Below are 27,944 nucleotides of genomic sequence, written 5' to 3'. Positions count from 1 at the left end.
TCGTCAATCAACATTTGAACGCCGAACACCGAAGAACTAAAGAGAAATCAATCATTATTTGGAACAGAGTCTGTCTGCCGGAGGATGAGAGGCATGGGAATGGCAACCGGATAGCAATGAATGAATGAATTGTTTAGAATTCGTGTCGTTCGTCGATTTCTTTTTCATGGCTTTTCCGATGACCTTTCCCATGCTAATTTTTCATGAGATTTCAGAGCTAAAAACAGATCCCGACAAAAATTAATCATTTGTTTGTCGATTTTTTTCTTCTACTTTTTTATTTTTGGTTTTCAATTTGTTGTTGTCGTATTTTTTCAGTGAATTTTTATTGAGGCAAAAAATGAGAAATTTTCATGCGTAGACATATTGGGGTGGACTGGAGGAATCTTGAAAAATAAAATAAGCAGATGGAAGTGAATAGGTGCTATATGAATCAAAATTTTAACACTTTTGACCTTTCCAAGGAGTTATATAGATATATAGGCCTCTATAATAGAGCCTCTATGTAGATTGGAGTAATTTTCTATAAATAGATAATCTTCAGGATGATCTTCTATCCATTAAAGTGTTGGAGAATCTTTAAGAGGGTCTGAATGCTGATCTTTATTGTTAGAAGGTATTTAAGCGATCCCATATAGACTGAAACTCTAAAAGTGACCGAACAAAAAGAGGCAGAGGGCCTTTGAAGGACTTTTAAGAGGTCCTGTATATGGAGGTCCTTCAAAAACACACGAAATCTTTGAAACCCGAATCTATACATAGAATTTCTCTATAGATTATCAACCTTTAGGAGATCGTCTATTTATAATATATTCACATATGAGATCCTTTACGTGGATAGATAACCCAGAAACAATGGAACGATGAGGGCGCAGGTACCCATAGGATAGAAAGGATCTTCAAGAGGTCCTTTATAGATATATACGGATCCCTGAGAAGGATTGACGAGAGTACAGGTACCCATAGGATCTATCATATATCTCCCATAGATAAAGGATCTTTAAGATTTTTCTACAGATAAAGGATCTTCAAGAGGTCCTTTATAGATAAATACGGATCCTTGAGAGGTCTTCTAGGGGACCCTGTTTTTTTGTTCCTCTATGCTTCAAGAGGACCAGTACAGATAAGAATTCCTCCACAGCTGGAAGACAATTGAAAGTTGAGCGAAATTGAGAACATTTATGATGCCCTCTTTAATTGAAGGACTTTAGAGTAGTCCCAGAGAATCTCTAAAGGGTATTTTGAAGGAAATATGAACTTCAACAGATCCTCTATAAATACAGAACATCAATATGTAGAGTACTACACGGAGATGATTTATAATGGGAGGTTCTTTCATCGAGGTGGGATAATACGTTTTTGTGGTCCTCTATACATAGAGGATATTTTTAAAGGATCCTAAAATATCCTTTTAAGGTAGGCGATGTCCTATACAAAAGGGGGGAACTTTTCGAAGGCCTCCATAGAATGAGAACCTTTAGAGTTCCTAAATTTATGGAGAATTTGTTTACCTTTGATGGTCCTCTATGTAAAGAGGCTTTTATAGAGAGCCTTTATAGGTAGAAGTCACATTTAGACTAAAACCCTCCGTAATCAGAAGGTTTTTGATAGGTTAAGAGCAGATAGAGGCCCTTAAAGAGGTCGTCCATATGTTGAATATCATTGTGATGGCTCTTCCGATGAAAGACCTGAGAAAGATTTAGAGGTTCCTGTACAGATGAAATTTAGAACATCCTTTGTAGGTGAAAAACTTTGAGGAGCTCCTACATAGTTGAAGGAACTTGTAAGAGGTCCTGTATGTATACGACCTTTAAAAATACCCAAAATCATTAAAAACATAATCTCTATATAGAGGTCCTCTATAGATTATAGACCTTTTGGAGATCCTCTTTTTATAATAGATTCAGTCCTTTTAGTAAAAAAGTAGTCCATTGCTAGAGGTCCTTCAAGAAATCCGATTAAGATCCTTTATAGTAAGAATATTTATAAGAAGTCCTCCGCAGAAAGAGTTCCTCTTGGAGGTACTCTTAAGGAGGTTCAGGTCGGAAAGAAACCTACAACTGACCTCTATCGATGAATGATTTATTTTGAGTCCACTAGCTTTTAAATGTTCAACTATTGATTTGGTATCTCAGGAAGGGTAGGGGATATCAAAGAAGTCCTCTACCGATAAATAAATAATTAGAGGATTTTTACTATAAATCAATTTTAAGAGTTCATCCAATGTTACAGGATATTCAGAAGTCCCTTTTAAATCGATGGCTTTTAAAAGATCCTTCATAGTTAGAATATTTATCGGAAATCCTCTGTAGATGGAGGGTCTTTCGGAAGTTCTCTGATGGAGGTCCAAATAAACTCTAACGACAAAGAATTTTTAGAGGTCCATTACCTTTCAAAAGTTCAACTATAGATGTGTTACCTTAAGCGCTACACATATAATGTATATTTAAGACACTCTTTATGAAGAGAGGACCATCTAGCGGTGTTTCATTCAAAGAGGGATTTGAATGAACCATCTACAGGTAGATAACCTTTAAGAGGTCCTCCACAAGGCTATAACATATAATTTATGGTTGAGGGAATTCTTGGAACCCTCAATATATACAGGGTCCGAACACAAAACCTCTTTATGAGACAGGTGATCGTTAAGAGGTCCTCTATTGGCAAATGGCCTCTTAAAACATAAATGGGTAAATTACCTTTAAAATGACCTCTAGAAACCAAAAATCACTTCTAAAAAAATCCTCGACATATCGAGAACCTATAGAGGACGCTTTAAATGGATAGACCTTTTATAATACCTAAGGAGAGAAACTTTCAGCTGTCTTCTGATACAGACAATGGATTTTCTGGGTGCTCTGTAGATCACTTTATTGAGGGCGTATTTTTGTTGAAGGACTTTAAAAATCCCTTGCTAGATATAAACGTTTATAAATAGGGGGTTTAAGATACTAGGAATACTATATTAAATAATGAAGGACCTCATGAAGGCCCCCATTTATGCAGATTGTTACAACTGTCCTTACTATCTCTTAAAAGTTTTCCATATTTAGAGGACCACTTAAATACCTTCTCCTATTCCTTTTACACTCATGAAGGTCCTTTTATTATAAAAGGCCCCCTAACAGTACTTTAATTCTTGAGGTCCTATATTTATAGGGGACCTATTTTATGGCCTTTATTTTTAAAGGACCTCTATATAAATTGGGCCTACTAAGTATATCCGATTAAAAATAAACCACTTAAAGAAAAACTCTGAATTGTAGAGGACGTCGTATAGATCTTCTATTAAGAGAATATATCAGTGGTCCTTTATCTATAGAGAACTTTTCTTTTTGCCCCTCTAGAGAAATATTAAATATCCGATTTTTTTAAAGGCCTCATGAAGACCCTTGTTATTCAAAGGACCTTCTAACCTTCTGTCTATCTATAATGATGTCTTAAGGGTTATTTGTACAGGGTGAGTTAAAAAAACTGCAACAAAGTCAAACGCCATAATTTTTACATTTTTTTGAAATTTTATTTAATGAAAGCAAAAAATTTCGGAAATGGCATCAAATTTTCGAATTAGTTTGGATTTGTTCGAATTGGTCACCTTTGGTACGAATTATGGCCTTCAAATGGCCAATGAAACCGTCACACGCCGCCCGAATGTTGCTCTGCGATATTTTGGCCCATTCCCGCCGAAGCGCTTGCTTGAGGTTATCGACACTTTGGTATTTTTTAGAGCCAACCTTGCTTTCCAAAATACTCCAGACACAATAGTCCAACGGATTGGTATCCGGAGATTTTGGTGGTCATTCTGCGCTGGAAATGAAGCGAGGAACCTCATTTTGTAACCATTCTTGGGAGGCGCGTGCTGAGTCCTGTTGAAATGTCCAAGGTCCGCGGCCAAAATGTTTGGGTGTCCAAGGCTTTAATACACCCTACAGAATATTTTCGCGATAATATTCGGCATTTATTCTGATGCCACGGTCGATTAATACGAGCGGAGAGTGACCTTCTGCTGTTATGGCTGCCTACAACATCACCATGGCCGCCGCTTGAGTTCTGGTGGCCAACCAAAGGTGCACATTTTCAGTTGACCTCTTTGGCAAGTAAACACGATTATATTTGTTTGCAAACTGCTGGACATCGAATGTTTTCTAATCGGTTATCGGAGAAAACCAAATTCGGCAGTTCACCACTTTCAGCCAAGCGAAGCAACTCTTTAGCTCTTTTGAGTCTATTTTCTTTTTGTTGCGGTGTAAGTTCTTGCACTTTTTGGACCTTTCGGAATTTCAAGGGCTATACCCCGAGCTCATTTTTCAATATTTTCCGAATGGAATATTGCGATATGTTCAGCTCAAGAGGCATTTTTCGGCCACTGCGTCGCGGGTTTCGATCAAGTCGCTTCTTTACTTTTCGAACCATTTCTGCTGATGTTGCTGTTTTCTTCCATCCACTTCCTTGACGTCGGGCTACGCTACCAGTATCACGGTAATGAGCGATGGTACGAGACACAAAAGATTAATTCACATTTAAACGCTGGGGTGCTCTAACCATAGCCACGTGTGGTTTTCCAGCCAAATATAAAGAAATCGCACTATCACGCTTGAATTCCATCACGAATAACTTTTATTCTGGAAAATTCTTACCAAAATGCTTTTGTACGCTTGCAAACAATATAATGAGCTGTCACTGGAATAATTTTAACAGCTGTCGGACGAGTGGCTTAGAAATGAAAGCAGTCTGAAGTTGGTTGCAGTTTTTTCATCTCATCCTGTATATGGAGGATATTTTAGTTGTTCGATGCTAATAAATGGGAAATTATAGTTATTCTAAAATATGAAGGCTTGTTAAGGGTCATATATTTTTGACGGCATTCTAAATAATTCTTCTATCAATAGAAGAACCTTCAGAGGTCTTTTATATGTATAGAAGTTTCCTTAAGAATCCATTACCTTTATAAGAGCTTTTTCAACGTTAAAGGATTTTAAGCTGTATGGATAGCAAAAGTCAAGCTAGGATGGTGAGTAGCGCCTTGTGTGAGTCTATAAAAGTCTAAATTCCAAATAAGAGATAAGAATAATTAACAATTCTTTAATAAAAACAAGTAAAAAAGCTGTAAGTTCGGCCGGACCGAACTTTGAATACCCTCCACCATTTGGTGCAAATGTGGCAATTTTCAAAAAATTAAAGTCCATTAAAAATTCTGTTAAAATCTTAAAACTACCGAATGCAACCGTATATTAGGGTCTATACGGCGACGTGGACCTGCATACGCAACAATAGGCTGTAGTACTCATTACGAACTTCAAATACTAAATTTTAAATAGTTCCGGTAAATAATGTCGCTAAAATCATCAAAATACCGAATATCGGGGGGTACCGTTATATGGGGGCTATACGAAGACGTGGACCTGCACAGACAATTTTCTGTCATAGGCTGTCGTATTCATTACGAACTTCAAATACTAAATTTTAAATAGTTCCGGTAAATAATGTCGCTAAAATCTTCGAAATATTGAATATCGGGGGAACCCTTATATGGAGGCTATACGAAGACGTGGACCTACATGGCCAATTTTCTGTCTTATGCTGTAGTATCCATTACGAACTTCGAATGCCAAATTTGGAACAATTCCGGTAAATAATGTCGCTAAAATCATCAAAATACCGAATATCGGGAGGTACCGTTATATGGGGGCTATACGAAGACGTGGACCTACATGGCCCTTTTTCAATACCAAAGGTCCTGCGGACATAATACACATTTGAGTAAATTTTTATCAACTTACTTTTTTTCGTTCGGAAGCTAGAGTGATTTCCACAGACGGACACCATACTATGGTGGAGGGTATAAAAAGAATAATTAACAATTGTAAAATAATTAACATTAGCAAACATTTCAATAGATCATATATAAAAGGCTTCACAAGCCTTTTTCGAAGGTTGCTTAAAGTGCACAGAAAGTGCTTAATTTCATCAATTTCCCAACAAATGTTTCCAAGACCATATCTCTGTTAAAAAAAACAACAACAACTGACAAATAGTTCTATCTTTTGGCAGTACCAAAAAAAGAGACGTGTAATGTATCAAAGTAATGACGTCATGGACGACAGCCTTCCTTTTGGAGCTGTCTGCGGAACTAATTTTTCCGCAACGTCAAACGTCAATACCTATCTAACCGACCAGAAAAAAAAAAAAAAAAAAAAAAAAAAAAACTAATTAATCTTCGTCCACAATTTATCTTTGTAAAAGTTTTGTAAACATTGGGCGCTCACACACACCTATACACACACACACTCACGTTGTTTATCTCTTTGAAACACACACACTCACCGACAGACACACATCATTCACATGCAAGCGCACACAAAAAAAAGCATTCAGTCATGACGTATGATTAACATTTAATTAAATATTAATCAGCCGGCTTAAGCTGCTGCTTTTTATTTATTTATAACAACATGGTAGTGTTGCTGTTGTTTATTTATGCTACCAATTGTATTGATTGTGCAACAATTGTTTTTGCTGTGGTTGTAATTTGCACAAGGGCAATTTCCACATCAACACCATGACAATGCAAAATGCAACAGCTGATAATAATGGTGGGGATTTTTTTTCTCGAATGAGGGAAGGGGGAGGCACGGTTGATATAGAAATTCTTTTGTAGGATAAGCCATCAGTTTGGTCCTCACTAAATCCGAGTTAGAGAAATTAAAGTGCTTAAGGGTTGCAATTTTTTTAGGGTTTTGCATGGATATATAAGGTCTTGAAAATATTTGTATATTTTCCATAATTCCTCTAAAAGTTCTATATTGCTGATATCGCTTATATAAAACTAGGTTCATCTAGGTCTACAATAGATTTAAAAAAAAGGCTTATATAATGGAAGGTCTCCAGATCATATTGCCATCACTAATGGAGGCAGAATAATTTCAATTTGCCAGATTTCGAAACGAAATTCATAGAGGTTGGTTTGCGTGCTCAATGGACGAAATTTAATAAGAAAGTCTGATATCCTTTCTTTCAAAATTCCTTTATCTATGGGGTAAATCTTTAAGGTTCTGTGTTTGCAAAGGACCTCCCAAAGTCCCACTATCTAAAAAGGACTTCTGAATGCATTTTGTTTATAAGGACCCTACAAATGTTTCTCTCTGTAAAGGATTGTTTCAAGAACCCTTGTGTGTCGAGGATCTCTGTAATATATTTTAACTTTAGAGGGTCTGCAAAAGGCACTTTAATTATCTTAAAAGTAATCTGTCTGTAAAGGAACCACAAAAAGATATTTAAAGGACTCTTTAAGCAGTAACATATAAAGTACTTCTTAAAGGTCCTTTATCTATAGAGAACCTGATAAACGCCTCTTTATAGACCCGCACCAATAGAAGATCTCGTAAAGGTCCTATATTTATAGGGTGCCTTATGAAAATCTAACTGAATGTGCCTTATCTCTAAAGGTTCTCTCAAAGATTTGCTTTCTATAGGAGACTACTTAAAAGTCTTGTCTTTGTAAAGGACCCTTTAAAGGGCCGTTAAGAGTTGTTTTTTTCGACAAACGTGTCCTTCATCTATAAATGATTTCCCTCTTAAACATTTACTCTTTAACATATGTTATCTTTAGAGGGCCTCTAAAAGGTACTTAAATTGTCTTAAAGGTCTCCTATTTATGAAGGGGATACTAATACTAAATGACTCTATAAAAAGAGATACATTTAGAGGGTTTCTTGAAAGTCCTCTATTTATAGAGAACCTGATGAAAGCCTCTTGAAGACCCGTATCAATGGAGGATCTCGAAGAGGTATCAAATGTATAGGGTACCTTAAGAAAGTCTAAAAGGACCTCTTAAGGATTCGCTGTCTATAGACTTCTAAAAGGTCCACTCTCTGTAAAGGTCCTCTTTAATAGGCCTTTAAGAGTTGTTTTATAGACACAGATCTACTCTGTCTGTAAATGATTGCTCTATTAAATATTTTCTCTCTATAAGATACTAATCAAAGGTCCTCTAACTGTAAATGTCCTCTATCTATAGAGAACCACATAAACTTATTTTAAAGGATAGAGGATCTCGTAAAGGTCTTATATTTGTAGGGGACCTTATGAAAGTCTAACTTAATGTCCTTTATCTAAAAAGTACCTTTTAAAGAGTAACTCTCCATAAAGGTCCTCTCTGTGAAAAGGATCCATTGAAGGGCCTTCAACAGTTGTTCTATAGACACAGATACCCTCTATCTGTAAATGCTTTCTCTCTTAAACATTTTCTCTTTATAGAAAACTACTTAGATAAGGTCCTCTATCTGTAAAAGACCTTAAAATGTTGCTCCATTCCTACAGATCTTTAAGTAACACTTTATATATTCAGGACCTCATAAAAGTCCTCAATTCATAACGGATCACTTATAGGTCCCATGTATGTAAAGGACTTTTTAAAATGCATCTATTAAGAGGAATGCAGAAAAATATTCTATAATCAGAGGACCCTTTGAATGTCCTATTTAAAGATATTCTTCAAGGTCCTGTAGGTATAAAAGATCTCTTTAAAATTTCTCTATTCATAGAGGGACTTTTAAAGGTCCTTTGGAAAGACCTTTGAACCTTCTTCTATATATGGAGGACTCTTGAAAGGCATCTAATTTTAAGGATTTCTTATGAGAACTAAAAATATTTCGAGGGTCCCTTATTTGCGGAATTTATCTTAAATATCCACCAAATGTGGAGAAATCTCTACCTATAGAGGAACACATAAATCGAATATAATGTTAAGAGGATACTTTAAGTGTCCCCAATCAAAAGTTTCCCATATTTCAAACTTTCTATATATAGAGGACCACTTAAATGCTACCAAATTCTCTACTTATGGTTACGGTCATGGATTGTGATTGCGTCTTCAACTTCACTTCAACACTTGAGGTTCTATATTTATAGCTTTCTTTTATTCTTAAATGCCTCTTAAGCATCCTCTATTAAAAGAGCTCCAGTTAAAGCTCTCCGATTTGTAGAGGACTTCTTAAGGATCTTCTATTAAGGGAATCTCTCAATGGTCCTTTATCTGTAGAGGATATTTTATCTTTTTGTTCCTATTTATAGATATATGAAGTATAAAATGTCCGATTTCCTTCAAAGTCCTCTCTGAAAGTTTTTCGATATATGGGGGGCCTTTCAGATGCATTTTATTGTAAGGACTTCTCATGGGAATAAATCTCTTCTCAAGGTCCTTTATTCGTGGAATTTATCTTAAATATCCTACAACTCTGGAGAAATGACAACATATAGGGGACCTCATAAATGCCTCCAATATTTAGAGGATACCTTATATGTCCTCTATCAGTAGACGCTATGTTAAAAGTTTCCCATATTTAGAGAACCACTTAAATGCCCAATGTTTTCTAATTATAATAATAGCAATTAAAGTCCTCAAATTATAAAGGGCCTCTTATTAATATTTCATATCTTGAAGTCCTATATTTATATTAGACTTCTATTCTTAAAGACCTCTTAAGCATCCTCTATTAAAAGTGGTCTATTTAAAGTTCTATGATTTTTACAGGTTCGCCTACATGGATCGTTTACTAAGGGAATCTCTCAGTGACCCTTTACCTAGAGGATATATGTCGGACATTTTGGAGGCATTTTATTGTAAGGACTTCTTAGGGGGTTTTATTCCCTTATTCGTGGAATTTATGTTAAATCTCCACCAACTGCGTAGAAATCTCTACCTAAAAAGGAACCCATAAATGGCTCCAATATTCAAAAAAAAAAATTGAATATCATCTATCAATAGTTAAAAGTTTTCCATATCAGGAGGACCGCTCAAATGCCACCTATTCTCTATTTATAGTTACGCTCATGAAGGTCCTTTAATAATGAGGGCCTCTCAATAGTACTTTAACTCTTGAGGTCCTATATTTATACGGGGACCGTTTTTAAGACTTCTATTCTTAAAGATCATCAATTTGAATTGCATCCCCTACTAAAAGTGGACCACTTTAAGCTCTCCGATTCATAGAAGACATTTTAAGGATCTTCTATTGAGGGAATCTCTTAGTGGAACTCTAGAGAACCTCTTCTCTGTTTGATCATCTTGGAGGATAGATGAAGCACTAAAAGTCCCATTACTTTTAAAGTCCTCATAAAGATCTTCAGCAATTTAAGGACCTTCTAAGGGTCTCTGTCTATCTAAAATGATGTCCTGAAGATCTTTTATGTATGGAGGACCTTATAGTGGTTCGATGTGAATAAAGGATCACTCAATGGGGAGTTAAAGTTCCTCTAACAAATGAAGACTCCATTAGTGGTCTTTTATCTATAGAACCTATTAACTTCGTGTCCCTCTAGAAGAATAGGAGAAGTATTAAAGATACGATTTCTTTCAAAGACCTCTTAAAGATCCTCAACATTAAAAGAACCTTCTACGGATCTCTGGCTATAATGATGTCTTGAAAGTTATCTATAAATAGAAGACCTTAAATTTGTTATTTGCCAATAAGGGACAACTCAATGGGAATTTAAAAATCCTCTGACAAATGAAGACTTGTTAAGGGCCGTCTACATTTTTAAGGCGTCATAAACATTTCTTCTATCTGTAGACGAACTTTCAGAGGTTTTTTATATGCATAGTGGATTTTTTAAGGATATGTTACCTATATAAGAGCCTTTTTAACATTAAAACTTAAAAGTTGTGTGAATAGCGCCAGCCAAGCTATGCTCGTGTATAGCTCCTGGTGAATAGCATGTGTGACTACTCCATTAAGGTCTAAAGTCCAAAATAAGAAAAAAATAATATCTAAGCTGGAAATAATAAAAATTTCTAAAATGATTAGACAAAAATTAAAAAAAAAAAAAAATAAATAAATAAAAATTGCTTTTAAATTTAAAAAGCGAACACACCCACTGGGCAAGAAAAACGAAATCCCCAGCAGTGGCCATAAATTAAAATGATGTTGGCTTATCACTGAAAATACAAATACAAAACAGAACAAATAAAAATGCCAACAGATAATGCCATTATGTTTTCCGAAATTTCATTGACTAAATACAAAATGAGGTTTGGAGGTAAATATTTTTTAAGGAATAATATTTGCATTTTTTCCAAAAACGCCATTGTAAATCAGTTGTGCGATGGCTAAAATGCGCCAAAAATACCAGGTGAAAAGAAATCATTTTTCGGGAGATCGGATGATGGATAATTTTTTTGGGAACCTTTCTTCGATAGAAACAAAATTTGAAAATTTAATAGAAGATGGAACTCCTTCGATCAAAAAAAATCTGAAAATTTTGCCTTAAGAGAAAGGAAGTGAGCTTTCAAAGGACGTTATAAACACATCTACAGGGTGAGATGAAAAAACTGCAACCAACTTCAGATTGCTGTTATTTCTAAGCCACTCGTCCGAAAGCTGTTCAAATTATTCCAGTGACAGCTTATTGTATTGTTTACAAGCCTTCAGAAACATTTTGGAGAGAATTTTCCAGAAAAAAAGTTATTTGTGATGGAATTTTAGCGTGATAGTGTGATTTCTTTATATCTGGCGGGAAAACCACAAGTGGCTATCGTTAGAGCACTCCAGCATTTAAATGTGAATAAATCTTTTGTGTCTCGTACCATCGCTCGTTACCGTGATACTGATAGCGTAGCCCGACGTCAAAGAAGTGGACGGAAGAAAACAGCAACATCAGCAGAAATAGTTCGAAAAGTAAAGAAGCCACTTGATCGAAACCCGAGTCGCCGAAAAATGGCGTCGATAAAATGTATTTGAGCTATATTTGATATATTTCCCTGAATATCGTTGTTAGGGAGTGCATATTACGGCTGTGGATAACAAATATGACAAATCGGATGAACAGTATATATGGGAGCTATAGCTATATCTGCACCGATCTTCACCAAATTTGACATACTAGCTTCCAGACTCAATTCGGTCGTAAGAGCCAAATTTCATCCAATTTGGGCAAATATTAGACGTTTGGTGCACAATCAAAGGTAAATCGGACGTAGTTATATATGGGAGCTATATCGAAATCTGAACAGATCTCGATAAAATTTAGCAAATGTATTTCTGAGCTGTATTTGTGATATTTTTTTCCCAAATATTGTTGTTACAGAGTGCATATTACGGCTGCGGAGGACAAAAATAACAAATCGGATGAACAATATATATGGGAGCTATACCCATATCTGAACCGATTTCGATCAAATTTGGTATACTTATTTTCAGGGCCAATCTGATCGTACGTGCAAAATTCCATACTATTCGGACTGACATTACACGTTTGGTGCACAATAAAAGGCAAATCGGACGAAGATATATATGGGAGCTATATCTAAATTTTGACCGATTATCTCCAATCTCAATAGGGTTCGACCTTGGGCCAAACAAATGATTAGTGCAAAATTTCATCGGGATAGGGCAATAAATGCGAACTGTACTTTGTTTACAAAAATATATGGAGAGACGGACGGACGGACATGCATAAATCGACTCAGAATGTGATTCTATGCAGATCATCAAAAGGAACTATGGGTCTATCTCGTTTCCTTCTGCCTGTTACAAACAAATGCACAAAGACATAATACCCTGACCACCTTGTGGTGTAGGGTATAAATAGACTCAAAAGAGCTAAAGAGTTGCTTCGCTTGGCTGAAAGTGGTGAACTGGCGAATTTAGTTTTCTTCGATAAGAAAACATTCGTTGTCCAGAAGTTTGTAAACAAACAAAATGGTCGTGTCTACTTGCCAAAGAGGTCACCTTCGTTTGGCCACCAGAACTCAAGCGCCAGCCATGGTGATGGTGTGGGCCGACATAACAGCCGATGGTGGCTCTCCTTTCATATTAATCGACCGTGGCATCAGAATACATGCCGAATGTTACCTCGAAAATATTATGGAGGGTATATTAAAGCCTGGGGCCTGCAAACATTCTGGCCGCAGACCTTGGACCTTCCAACAGGACTCAGCACCATCGCACTCAGCACGCGCCCCCCCCCCCCCCCTAGAATGGTTACAAAATGAGGTTCCTCGCTTCATTTCTAGCGAAGGGTGTCTGGAGTATTTTGGAGAGCAAGGTTGGGCGTAAAAAAGTGAAAAAGCAGTAATTTCGTCGGGCCGAACTTTGAATACCATCCACCATTTGGAACGAATTTGGAAATTTCCAAAAAAAAATCCTTAAAAAATTCTGTTAAAATTGTAAAAATACCGAATATTGCCGTTATATTGGGGTTTATACGACGTGGACCTACATAGGCTTTATTTGTCATAAGCCATTACCATATTCAAATTCGAAACTTGAAATAAACGGTGAATAATGTACCTAAAATCATCAAAATATCGTATATAGGGAGGTACCCTTATATCGGAGCTGTGCGAAGACCTGGACAAGCATATACAATTTTGTGTTAAAGGCTATAGCAACCATTACGAACGTCAAATACGACGTCTCAAACTATTTCGGTGCGTAGTGTATCTAAACTCGTCAAAATACCGAATATAGGGAGGTACTGAAATATGGGGCCTATACGAAGACCTGCATAGACAATTTTCTGTTACAGACTGTAGTTCCCGTTACGAACCCTAAATACGTAATTTGAAACAATTCCGGTAAATAATGTCGCTAAAATCATCCAAATACCAAATTTTGGGAGGTACCGTTATATGGGGGCTATATGAAAACGTGGACCTACATGGCTCATTTACGAACTTAACCTGCCTACTGGAAAAATAAACACGTATGCAAAATTTTAGCCTTCTATCTCAATTCGTTCAAAAGATAGCGTGATTACAACAGACGGGAGGACAGACAGACAGACGGACATGGCTAAATCGACTTAGAATTTTACGCTGATCAAGAATTTGGTCTGACATGAGTATTTCGAGGAGTTACAAACGGAATGACAACGTTAATATGTCCTCCATAATATGGTGGATGGTATAAAAATACCGAAGTGTCGATTACCTCAAGCAAGCGCTTCCCCGGAAATGGGTCAAAATACCGCAGAGCATCATTCGGACAGCTTGTGACGGTTTCATTGGCCGTTTGAAGGCCATAATTGGTGCCAAAGGTGACCAATTCGAACAAATCTAAACTTATTCAAAAATTTGATGCTATTTCCGATTTTTTTTTGCTTTCGTTCAATAAAATTGAAAAAAAAAATGTAAAAATTATGGCGTTTGATTTTGTTGCAGTTGTTTATCTCAACCTGTACATTGATGTATTTAGGGCATTCTTTTAAAGCTCCATATCCACTTTTTTAGAGCCCCTTTCAAAATTGTCTAATTTAGTCAGATATTAGATGATGGCTTTAAAAATAATATTGATTTATGAAGTTATTATTTTCTTTGCTACCTTTTTCACATCAGAAATTTTTGAAAACAAATTTAAAATATGTTATATCAACTTTTATATACACAAAAAATATTGGTGTTAATCCTAAGAATTGAACCCTGAGGCGTAGTATTCCTGCTTGAAAAATGTTAACTTTAATAAATTTTGCTGAAGTAAATATTTACATTCGGAGATGTTCTCGTTGTGTGTTTGCAATTCTTTAAAAGCAATTCTTTTTCTCTCTTTCCTACTGCGTTGCCTGGAAGTTTGTTGTGAGTGCGGATGTTTGCACAAATGTTAGACAAGATATTATTTTTAAAAACAAATATTATGTGAAACACATTAAAGAATAAAAAAAAAGAATAATCAAAATCTAGTTGTAGAATGCGGGACAAAGGCCAGATTTTAAGTAATGTGAGGCAGAATGCAAAGAGAGCAAAGAAAAAATAAAATCTATAAAAGAAGATAAGCGCCGGCTATATGAAACTCAAAATTACCTTGAAAAGTTAGGAAAAAATAAATAAAAAGTCATATAAATATTGGAACTATCAAAATCGTCTTATTTTTTTTTTTATTTTTGCCTTTACTATTTGACAATAATATTGGATATTTTATTTAAAAATCTATTGCTTCCAGTGAAATACTGAAAAAAAAAACCCACACCACATTTTGCAATAGACAGCCGATTATTTTTTTTTTAAATAAATAAACAAAAAATCATTTTATATGGCTTTTACTCATTAAAACTCAAATAAAAAGTAATAAAAAGGCAATGGACGGCGGTAGCCGATTTTATCGCCCGACCAAATATTTCACCTGGAGAATTAGACAAAATAAACTAACGAAAAATGAGGTCGATAATAATTGTATTTGTATTTAGGGAATAGAATAACAACTCAACTAAGGCAACTCCAAGTAAAGAAGCTTTCTATTGATATTTTATGAGTGGCATTTTCAAGGATTTTTTAAGAATATTTTTAGAATACGTTTCGAGAACGATCAAAGCTAGAAACGTGAATTTTCTTAACAGTATCTTTCAAGCACCATTGCAGACACAAACGTGGATTTTTATAGAATATATTTAAAAACCTTCAAGGACATTCAAATCCATAAAATCTATCCACCTTAAAAGAATATTTTTTTAGGACCAAAATGGATTTTGTAAAGAATAAGAAATAATAAAGAATAAACCATCCAAGCCATGAACATGTAGATAGGACATTTTTCAAGGACGATCAGAGCCACAAAAAGAGATTTTTAAGACATTTTAAGACAGACAACATCCAAGCCATAAACTAGGATTTTTTAAAGAACATTTTCAAGGACAATCCGAACTACAAATGTGAATTTTAAGCAAGTTTTTTCTTGGAAGATGCATTCCACAACATTGATATAAAAAAAAAATATTTTTTGAAAGGCCATCCAAGTTGGAACCCTGTATATTTAGAGGACCATAAAACCCAAAAATGCTTTTTGCGATTAATCGAATGTGGATTTTTAAAATAATATTTTAAGGATCATCAAATCCTCGAATGAGGATATTTTTTCAGAGATTTTTTCCAAAATTTAATCGGGGATTTAAAAAAAAAAATTCAAGGACTATCGAGGTACGTTGATTTTTAAACGAATTTTTTCATCCCAACCCTCAAAGCCACAAGCGAGGATCTTGCAAGGAATATTTTTCAAGGACATTCAAAATGACCAACGTGGATTTTTTAAAGAATATTTTTCCAGGACATTCAAAGTGACCAACGTCGGGTTTTTAAAGAATATTTTTCAAGGACCTTCAAAATCACAAACGTGGTTTTTTTAAATAATATTTTTTAGGACCATCCTTGTGGCTTGTGTATTTTTTAAAGAAAAATTTTCAAGGACCTTCAAAGTCACCAACATGGATTTATTAAAGAATATTTTTCAAGGACCTTCAAAGTCACCAACGTGGATTTTTTTAACAATATTTTTCAAGGACTATCCTTGTCAGAAACGTGATTTTCCAACGAATATATTTTAAGGACCTTCAAAGTCAGAAACGTGATTTTTCAACGAATATTTTTTAAGGACCTTCAAAGTCACAAAAGTCGATTTTTCAACGAATATTTTGTAAGGACTACAGCCGTCACAAACGTGAATTTTTTAAAGAATATTTTTCAAGGACCTTCAAAGCCGCAAACGTGGATTTTTAAACAATATTTTCCAGGACTTTCAAAGCTACAAACGCGGATTTTTTAAAGAATATTTTTCAAGGACCATCAACGTCAACAACGTGGATTTTTTAAAGAATATTTTGCAGGACCTTCAAAGCCACAAACGTAGATTGTTTAAAGAATAATTTCCAGGACCTTCAAAGCCACAAACGTGGATTTTTTAAAGAATATTTTCCAGAACCTTCAAAGCCACAAACGTAGATTGTTTAAAGAATAATTTCCAGGACCTTCAAAGCCACAAACGTGGATTTTTTAAAGAATATTTGTAAGTACCAACCAAATCAGAAACTTGGATTTTTTAAAAAATATTTTTAAGGACCTACCAATATTTTTCAAGGATAGTCAAAGGTATAAAAGTCGACTTTTAACGAATATATTTCTTGGGATAAGTGAACTTTGTGAAGAATTTAATGCTTATTTCGCCTTTTATGTGAGTTTTGGTTAGTCGAAATGTTGGCCCTCCCCCACAAGGGGTACCAGAAAGAGTGAGCACACCAGATTTTGTGTTTGTAAATTTTTTAAAATGTCTGAAGTTTGAGAAGAATCAGATGCTCATTTCGTATTTTATGAGCCATGTGGATATTAAAAATGTTGTCCCTTTGTGGAGTAGGTACTTGATAGAGTGGACCGATATTATCAACGTGGCACTGGCACTGATGCTAATATAAGGATTTGCAAAGTTTGATCATAAATGGGTGATCCCTTCTTTTTCTATGAGATAAATTGTTTTCTATAAAAATATTGACCATTTACGGGGTAGGTACTTGAAGGAGTGGATTGATATTGTCCATCTCCCAAGTCAATGTAAATTTTAATAATATAATTACGATGCACCAAGTTTGGACAAAATTGGATACTCACTTCAAAAGTTATCGGGCGCACCATCCAACCAGTCAGAGAGACGAAAGGAAACCCCTTGATCGACCCCAAATGTCATGAAACAGATTTAATTTAAAGAGGCCTAGGGTCAAAAACCGCATCAAATGATGAAAAGAAATTTTAAAAATCTTGGATTTAAAAAAAAAAAAACTAAAATGTTTTAATAATTCTTTTAAGATTATTTTTTCTATGTGTGGAACCTTAGAGCAGATTTTTTTCAAGAAAACAAAAATATTCCTCCAGAACGTCAAATGTCGTCTAAAAAAATTTCATCGATATAAATCTTGTGTGAAGGGCTTCTACAAGGCCTTGTTTATAGAAAACCCCCACAGAAACTACTTTATTCCGATAGAAACCCCAAAAAATATTCTCTGCCAGAAAAAAAAATAAAAATAGGGTATTATCTTTGAAGACCTTTGGAACCTCTTTTTTCCTTAAATGTCCTCAGAAAAAAACAGACCGCTGGAACGAAGAAATATCAACTAAATTCTTCTAAGGCTCTCCTACCAAAACAGATACTTAAAATATTCGTACTTGCAATTATAGATGATATCTTCCAAAAAAAGAAGGAACTTTCGTCAAAATCTTCTTTTTTTCGAATGGTCTGATATTGGTAAAAAGTCCGAGGTGTTTAAATATCGGCAGAACTGGCCGATACCTTCATCCATATGTCAGCACTTTTCACCTATTTCCTACTGCACATTATAATTATCAATGATTCCTTCCTCCCATTATTTCAAGACAATAATTCACCTGGTGTGTGTTGTTGCTGTTGTTTATAGTAATAGCGGGAAACTAAAACACGCTGGAGAAAAACAATTAAATTTTGGAAGCGCCGATGACGTTGCTATTCTAGTTGTTATTGTTATTGCTCCAGCACTGCACTGATGCTGTTGTTGCGGCTGACGTTTTTACTGCCACTGCTGCTAATTTTGTTGATGTCGATGACGAAGATGATGCTGCCGCTGCTGCATTTGAAAAATGTATGACTATTGTTTTCTTGTGGCTGTTGTTGTTGCTGCTGTTGTTATTTTGGTAAAGCTTTTTTTGCGGTTATTGTTTGTAAATATTTATATTTCTTGTTTCAGTATTATTACTATTCTTTTTATTTTTTATTTTTATTATTACATGAATTTATTGTTTTGAAAAAAAAAAAAAAACCGAAAAACGCACACACTGTTGTTGTGGACCGAAAATAAACAATTGAGAATTTTATTTGAGGAAACAATGTGAGTTTTATTTTTTGTTTTTTATTTATTTTGAAGAACAATTATGAAAAAAATATAGCACGTGAAATTGTTGTTGAACACACACAGAGACTCTCATATTTTGAATTATGACATAAAATTGTGTAGTGCGACACACACACTCACTCAAGTACTTAATTGCATGTAATGACGTATAAATGCAGTGGGTTTTTTGTTTGCATTGTCGTTGTAATTTATTTGTTCTTTTTTTGTATTTTGAGTTGTGATTTTGTGTGTTTTTTTTTTTTTTAATTTTTTCTAAGTAAACACGTGAACTGAAAAATCTTGGGCATAATACGTCAATTAGGTTTATGATGCTTTTGGATCTGGTGTTTCCAACTTGGATGGGAGTTCCAATATTTACAAAGGAGTTTTACTTAACTTATTGTTTGACCTTCCATAAATTTTTTGGCACTAAAAGGGCTAAGATATATAGAAATCAGTACTCATAGACCTAAAAAGGAAACAATTCGGTAATATGGTGGAAACACGAATTCTAGAAATATATTTTTAAGGTCTAGTAACGTAGATTTTTTAGATATGTTTCAGGAAATAGTTGATTTTTTTAACAGGTTGCAGGTTACGTACCATAGAGAACCCCTTAAACTTATTTTATTTATAAAACATATACATAAAAGCTTCTTAAATGTGTTCTTTCTATAGAAGTCCTACTTTTCTACCCAAAAGTCCATGAAAAAGTTTTATACCAATGAAAAAACTCTAAAAGCTTGCAGAGGATATTTTTTTATTGAAAGAAACAGCCTTTTAAATCTTCTATATATGGCACATCCATGCAAGTCCTTCTATCTATTGGAGCCTTTTTGAAAATCGATCAAACATAATCGTCTGAAGAAACTCTCTAAAGAGGCTTTAAGTTAAGAGAACTTGTCTGAAGTGTGTTTTTATATAGGGAAATCTTAATAAAGTATAAACAGAAAAAAAATCTCCCCACAAATGTTCTCTAAAAGAGCTTACATCTCGTATATGAATTTTAGTTATGGAAACCCCTAAAAAGAACCGTAATAAATTATCTTATTTCGACAGAAGCACAAATATTTTTGTCCTCTAAATGGGCATCCAGACTTGTAGAACAACTATAGAATATGACCAATATTCTAGTCATAGAAACTCTTGAAACTCTTCCGTTTATAGAAGAACTCTGCGATAAGCTTTTTTTCTACAGATCATTTAACACACTTATAGTTTTCAATCTATAAAATATAAATAGGAATAACATATAAATGGGAATAATTCTATATACGGTTTTTCAAGGGTTTTCATTTCAAAATGACCTCTAGCATTTATTTATTCAGTTGAAAATCTTCTAAAACTAAAATCTAATAGAAAATATCTAAGTGATCTTGTGTCTTTGTAATAAAGTACAACATTGAATTTTTTTGTAAATTCCCGCATGCTGGCTGAATATCCATGCAAAGTGGATAACTGAATCGGGATACAGCTAATTTAAATCATTTATGACTTAGTTTTCTTGTTTTCTCTGATGGCTTCGACACAGCTAAATAAAGCATTTTCATGGCCATTTATGGCTACAAAGGCAGAGGATAACAAAAATAAATTGCAAAGACATTTTTGGAGGCCTATTAGCCATCTAGAATTTGCAAAAATTGTCATAAAAATAACCATCGGTTTTAGACCTTAGGTCCTTTCTGACGAAATTCGTTTCAAGATATGTTTAGTCGATCTAGCCATGTCCGTCAGTCCGGGCGACTGATGCACTTGATAACTCCTGATGATTTGATCCAACTTTTCAATATTTTTATATAATTTGAACCGATTTTGAAAAGGAACAGGTAATCGATCTCCAAAAAATTAGAAAATTAAAAAAATAAATATCTAAATAAAGTTTAAGAAATTCCCAAAATGTTTCAAATGGTACAAGACAAGATTTATGCCAGACGTAGGTCGGGTGTAAAAATGGACAGTATTGGTTTTCTCCTTGTCGCATCAATCCACGATTTTCTTCAAACCTTTTACATCGCAATATTATTGTTGATATATCGGTCCTTCACTCCTACTGGTATCTACCCCACAAAAGTTAAAAATTTTGTGAAGATAGGACTTTTCGTTACAATTTTTCTGGTATCTCCAACACTAACGAACAAAATACATCTACCTATGCTAAAATTTCGGTAACCCCCTTGTACTATTTTCAATATTCATAACACTCAAAATATGTGAAGTAAATTCTTGATTATCTTAAATTCGGATGATTCCAAATAGTTTTGCCAATAGGAAATATATTGATATAGGAAATCAAGAATCAATATTAGGTCAATTTTTTTTCAAAACATAAAAAATTATATAATCCGCTTTTTTCCCAAAAATATCAAATTACAATATTGCTTCCAATGTTATAGTGGTGTTATGTTGGGGATATATAGGATACATCTAACATTTTTAAAAACCTGGATAACAGATAGGTGAAGGAATTATCTAATGACATTTCTATTCATTTTAGGCCAAATATGATTTAATTTAAGAGTATTTTTTTCGACAAAAATTTCGAATTTAGCCGGAATGATAAACGAAATCCTGGCAAAGAGACGTGGAACTTTTAATAATTATTTTAACAAATTCTGTGCGGCCAAAGCCGTAGAATTTCTAGGAACTTTTTTTAAGATTTGCAGGGAATTTTTCTGAAAAAAATTATCGATATTTTTTTTTGAGAATATTTTGTAAGAGCATATTCATAAATCTTCTGCTAATAAACGGTAATTGTGATAATATTTTAGAACTTGCTGGTTTATCGTGGCTTTTTCATTACAACTAATTTTTGCAAGACTATACTGCATATAGGCGTATATAAATGGATCATATCTTGAGGACAAATATCTGTCAATAAACTAAATCATTTTTCCTGACTTGTTACAACACTGTGTTGTGAGGGTATTATAAGTTTGATTATACCAAAAGTTTGTAACACCACAAAATAATAGTTCCAGACCCACCCTGTAGCCGAATCAATCTAGCTATGTGTGTTCGCCCTTTCTTTTATCCGTCTATACATTGTAATATGTAGTTCCTCTGAAGATTGCAATTTTGGTCTAATCCTAAGGAAATTTCGTAAGGAGCTAAAGTTAGGGTCAGATTTTATTTTGTATTTGGGGATAATGGGAACCAAAAATTGAATTTTTGCTATATTTTTCATTTGCTCTATAGTTCATGATTCTTGGCAAATCCATGTCAAATATAGCAATTTGTCCTAGAGTTTAGGACAGAATACTAGAATTTTGGGATAATATTTATGGGCCATAATATTTAAGTGAAAAATTGTAGGATTTACATTTAAACGCGAATATTATAACAAAAAAAAGTAAGCAAATGCTATAGTCGTGCGTGGCCGACCATGTGATACCCTACAACACTACAATTTGTTAGAAGCCCCCTTATGTCCGAATCCATTTTGGAATATTTCACTTTTGAAATTATATCATGAAGCACTGCCCAGATATTACCCTTAGCGTTTTGAACAAGGACATTTTCCCAATATTTACGCACTCCATCATGCTGTTAGTTGTTGTGGTCCATTTTACAGCTACATATACCGATGGTTAGCCAAAATGCTAGAATTCTTCATAAACAAGCCAGAAGTTCACCTTTTGTGTTTTTCGGATATCGCCTGTAAGTAATGTTGGTATTTTTACACACAAAAGTAGTGGTCCATTCTACCCGCTGTCCCAAACTCTGACTTCATGCGAGATTTCCTTTGGATTCAATTTGTTAACTTTATAAAGGCTGCAAAATCAGGAACATTTTTAGTTGTTGGTCCATTTTAACCCCTAAAAATATTATTGAAAACAAAAAGCCTAGCCATTCTGAGCCTAACCCTACTTTTTCGTGAAGATAATTGCAATCTGTATATAATAACCCCAACCTGTGTTGTAAAATGAAAAAATATTACAAAATGTAAAATGTAATATTATAAATCAAATTGAAAAAATCGCATGCGATAAAAAATATGAAAAAATAAAAAATGTCACAAAATACTACAAAATCTATATTAACATCATTATAGGCAAATTTTTATGCGATTTTTTAGATTTTATACTTTTATGTTAAGAGGGCATTCTGAATTGACAAAATTTGTCGAAATCGGTCTAGCCATTCTTGAGATATAAACATTCTAGCTAACATCCCCTTCCTTTCTATATATACATTGCATATATTTCGCTATATACATCCGATATATTTACTATCGGCATCTACGTAACGGTCAGACTTGACCCGTTCGTCTATTTGGGATTTCGCCGGGATTAAAAATATTCGCGGTTTATTAGAAAATTTGACTTTTATATAACACAAATGTTATGGTCTATTTCACCCACTAAATATTACCCGATCACCATCAAAATTGGAAGGCTTCTGCCCAGCCCTAAGTTCTAGCCCCATGCTAACTTCCGCTTCGATTGGTCTATAATTGCGACCTGTAGAGCAGCTGCAAAATCATAAAATTTTTCAGTTTTTGGTCCATTTCAACCTAAATATTATGCGATCATCTCCAAAAGCAATAGGGTTCTATTCTGGCCCAAACCCCACCTCCATTCTAAATTTCGTGAAGATCGGGCCATAATTGCGACCTGTAGAGTGATTACAAATTAACATGGACAGACGGACAGACGGACGGAAGGACATGCTAGATCGACTCAGCTCGACGAGATAGAAAGATCCATATATACTTTCCTATGTGGGAAACCAATATTTCGTGGTATTACATATTTTTTGGCCCAATCAAACTTATAATACCCCCAACACATAGTGTTGTAGGGTATAATAAGAAAACACGAAGAATTTGCGATTCACATAAATGTTGTTATGCAACAATGTGCCCAACTATTTGGGCTTGATATTATACTATTCAGGCAAATTGGAAACGATCTTTATAAAATCTAGCAGAGGTATTTAAATGTTGTAGCTGGTTGCTGAGAAGAAATTTGGATGTTGTGGGGAGCATGTTACGGGTGTGAATGACTTAAAAATAAATTGGATGAAACAAATATATGAGACCGATTTTCACAAAATATGATACACTTTCATCCAGGATGAATTCCTACGTATGTACCAAAATCCATTCAATTCCGGCTTATCTTAACCATTTGGTGCACATTGAAGTTGAAATCGAGTGAAAGTATATATTGGAGCTATAGCCAAATCTGAACGATGTCGATAAAATTTGGCTAAGGTATTTCTAAGCCATATTTGATCACATGTGCCAAATTTCAACCTATTTGAACTTATATTACATATTTGATGGAAAATAAAACCTAAATCGGAAGAGGATATATATGGACGCTATATCTCAATTTCGACCAAACAAATGATTTGTGCAAAATTTCATCTCGACAGGACAATAAATTCGACCGGTACTTTGTTTACAAAAATACGTAGACAGACGACCAGACGGACGGACATACATAGATCGATTCAAAATGTGATTCTATGCATATCATCAAAAGGAACTACGGGTCTATCTCGAGTCCTTCTCTATATTAAAAAAAAATCACAAATACCTAATACCCACAGACCACAGTGTGGTGTAGGGTATAAAGAGAACGATTGCTACTTTGGCCGTATGACATACCCATGCTAAAAGTAGGGATTGGGTTTCTGTTTGTAATCAGTTACTGCTCCTTAAATTTACTTAGTAAACTCATTATTTGGTAATGAGATTTTTTGGCGGATGTCTTTGTGAGAAAATATTATTGGTACCAGGTAAATGAGGATTATTCGAAAGGAGGACTAATCGATTAATCGCATCTGTTTTTAAATTAACACTGTACTTGTAACCCCCAACAATCGAGAGTTAAAAAAAGCTAACCTTGATTGATTTGGAATTATTTTTAGGTAGTCATATTATGTATCCTAATATTTTGAGGATTTCAAATCCACAGAAAATTTACGCCAAACTTTCGACTTTTTAACTTATTAATTTATAAAAGGGAAAAAATCCTTAGTTTCTTTTTTCGGCCTGAGACTTTTCAGATCACGTGTGTTGTTTTGTGTTTTTTACTTTTTGTATTTTATTTACTATTTTTTCCTGTTGTAAAATTAAGTTATTTTTTTTATTGGATCAATGGAATACATCTGTCACAAAATTGTAGTACACGAGCACATCACTAATACTATCAATGATTGGAAGCCTGAATGGCAGTCCAAATACTTCAGTGAAACAAAATACACTTCAAATCAATTTGAAAACTATTTTTTATAATTGTTGGTTATTGAATTAAGCCTGACGACCGATTTCGGTTATAGCGCTTATTTTGAAAATTTAAAAATTGTTGCAAACATTTTTCATATTTTCTTTTTTCATAACTTATGTCCATTAAAGTTTTCCATTTTTTGATTAAAAAAAATTCGATTATCAAAAACAAAAAAAAAAAAAAATTAAATCAAATGAAGACACTTTTTACTCACACCCACGCACACATAGAAAACACTCAGAGACAGACAGGGGAACCATGCAATGGAAAATGTGGGGAGAGGGGAGATTGACAGTTTGGCGGGAGGTAGGTAAAGACACTGCTGCAGCCTCTAAAACACCACACCACCAGATACCACAAAGAACCAAAAGAAGGCCAAAGGCAAAACACCAATGTTTGGCTATGGTGTTGTTATGTTGTTGTTGCTATTTTTTTGTTGATGCAGAGGTCTGCTGCTGGTGTTTCGCTATTCTGGAGATAACTGCTGTTATCAAAATAGATGATTGGATGGCAAAGCGAGGGGATGGAGATTCCAAGGGTTCGTATTTGTTGTTGTTGTTTTTTTTTTTAATACATAATTTCAGGTATCTTCTTTTTTTCAATATTTGTGTTTTTTTTTTTAAACGTAATTTTGTGGTAACACTTTTTCACAATTTTCCTTTTTCCAAACACATTTCACATCGCATTTTTTATATTGTTTATTTTTAAAATATTTGTTGTTGTTGTTTTCGTTTTTTCTTTAAATATGTTTCTTATTTTTTATTAAAGTTATTTTTGTTGTTTGTTTTTTTTTTTTTTTTCTATCTCCGTTGGCTTTTAAATCATTTAGAGACAATTATTTGTTGGTGTTGTTTGGATATTTTATCTTTTGGGACGACGATAACAACAACAATGAGGAGAAGAAGGCAACACGGCAACGTACCACGACTGCGACGACGACAAAAGTGACAACAACGACAATGCTCCGATGGTGATGATGATGATTTTTCTTCTTCTTCTTTTTATGTCAAGTATTGTTGTTATTATTGTTTTATTCTATTTTATTTCATTTCATTTGTTTTTTTTTTTTGCTTCGATTCTAATCTTTCATCTCTCTTTACTTTATATCTTAATTGTGTTGTTGTTGTTATTGTTGTTCTGGCTACCGTTATTATGCCTCTGGCCACCGAAAAAAACAGAAAAAGTGAGGGTGTTTTGTTTTTATTATTTCTATACGCGTGTGTATCTGTGTGTGTGTGTGTGTGTTTTTGTTTTTGTATTTGAATTTTCTATTTCAGTTTTTTTTTTTCTCTTTGCTTCGTTTTTATTTTCGTCTTCTAACGCCGGCTGCTCCAATGAAACTGAAATATTTTCCATGCGAACAAATGCTTTTATAAACTTTTCGCCAACGAAACCAAATTGCCTTGCTCTTCGACACACACAGCAGCAGCGGCAGCAGCTGTGGATATGGGTCATTCCATGGACACGAAGTGGGCTATCATAGGAAAAATTAGCTTGGAAAGAGCATCTATCCATCTACCCTCCAAAGGAAAACAACAACACTAACGGTGGCACATTTTGCAGACGCCAAACAGCTGTAGTCGCTGGCGCAAGGTGAGAGAAATGCTCTTCTTCAAACAACTGCAAAACAAAGAGATGGGGACTTTCTCTTTTATCTCTTCACGAAGAGAATAACACTTTCTCCAACACTTTCTCTCATCCTGTTAAGAGATTTTTTTTTTTTTTTTTGGCAGAAGAATAGTTGGTTCTCCAACTGTTTTTAGGGATTTTGGATTATTTCCGACCAATTCAGAAATGTTTTGGTACTTCCGACCAATGACCAAGTTTTAGGAGAAATATTTAAGAACAGTGTTTGACTTGTTTGTTCGTTATACCATAGTATTTTGTTGTTGCAAAATGGTTAGGCTTAATCACTTTATTGTTGTTTTTATACCCGCCACCACAGTATGAAAGGTATATTAAGTTTGTCATTCCGTTTGTAACACACATTTTAGACCTCACAAAGTATACATATTCTTGATCAGCATAAAATTCTATGTCGATTTAGCGATGTCCGTCCGTCTGTCCGCTGTCCGTCTTTGGAAATCACTCTAGCTTCCGAACGAATTGAAGTAAATTGATAAAATTTTGCTCAAATGTATGTTATGTCTTCAGGACTTTTGGTATTGTGAATGGACCATGTAGGTCCACGTTTTGATATAGCCCCCATGTAACGGTACCTCCCGATATTCGGTATTTTGATGATTTCAGCAAATTTATACACCGGAACTGTTTCAAATTTGGTATTTAAAGTTCAAAATGGATACTACATCCTAAGACAGAAAATGAGCCATGCAGGTCCACGTCTTCGTAAAGTCCCCATATAACGGTACCTCCCGAAATTCGGTATTTTGATGATTTTAACGAATTTATTCACCGGAATTGTTTCAAATTTGTTTTTTGAAGTTCGTAATGGGTACTTCTGTCTAACACAGAAAATCGTCTGTGCAGGTCCACGTCTTCGTATAGCCACCATATAACGGTACCTCCCGATATTCGGTATTTTGATGATTTTAACGAATTTATTCACCGGAATTGTTTCAAATTTGGTATTTAAAGTTCGTAATGGATACTACAGCCTAAGACAGAAAATTGTCTGTGCAGGTCCACCTCTTCGTTAAGCCCCCATATAACGGTACCTCCCGATATTCGGTATTTTGCTGATTTTAGCGAATTTTTTTAGCAATTTTGGTCTTTGAAGTTCATAATGGATACTACGGCCTAAGACATAAAATTGTCTGTGCAGGTCCACGTCTTCGTAGAGCCCCCGATATTCGGCATTTTGATTTTATCGGCATTATAACCGATTTTTTTAAGTTTCGCATTTGAATATTGTAATGGCTTATGACATATGTTACCTACACAGGTTCATGTCGTCGTATAGACCCTTATATAGCAGCTACATTCGGTATTTTTAAGATTTTGACACAATTTTTAACGGATTTTATTGTTTTTAAGAATTGCCAAATTCGTTCCAAATGGTGGAGGGTATTCAAAGTTCGGCCCGACCGAACTTACAGCTTTTTTACTTGTTTATAAAAACAACGTTTGTTT

General features: G+C 34.5%; 2 protein-coding genes across 6 annotated transcripts in view; one reads left to right on the top strand and one right to left on the bottom strand.

Annotated features, from left to right (window-relative positions):
• The window catches only part of LOC101897106 (diacylglycerol kinase 1), a 272,567-nt gene extending 246,360 nt beyond the window's left edge, over positions 1-26,207 (bottom strand). For 3 of the 5 annotated variants that reach the window (XM_059130997.1, XM_059130998.1, XM_059130999.1), the window contains exon 1: positions 18,137-18,829. The gene's annotated coding sequence lies outside the window, so the exon portion shown is untranslated. Of the gene's footprint in view, positions 1-18,136; positions 18,830-25,065 lie in introns of those variants that run through there. The other 2 variants (XM_005183423.3, XM_059131000.1) reach the window with 2 other exon arrangements.
• The window catches only part of LOC101892653 (troponin C), a 519,923-nt gene that overhangs the window by 64,985 nt on the left and 426,994 nt on the right, over positions 1-27,944 (top strand). The window lies entirely within an intron of this gene.

This window comes from Musca domestica, unplaced genomic scaffold, assembly GCF_030504385.1.
Source record: "Musca domestica strain aabys unplaced genomic scaffold, Musca_domestica.polishedcontigs.V.1.1 8, whole genome shotgun sequence".
In the NCBI taxonomy this organism is placed as follows: domain Eukaryota; kingdom Metazoa; phylum Arthropoda; class Insecta; order Diptera; family Muscidae; genus Musca; species Musca domestica.
Note: the sequence above shows the minus strand (reverse complement) of the source record. Positions and strands in the feature narration are given on the sequence as shown.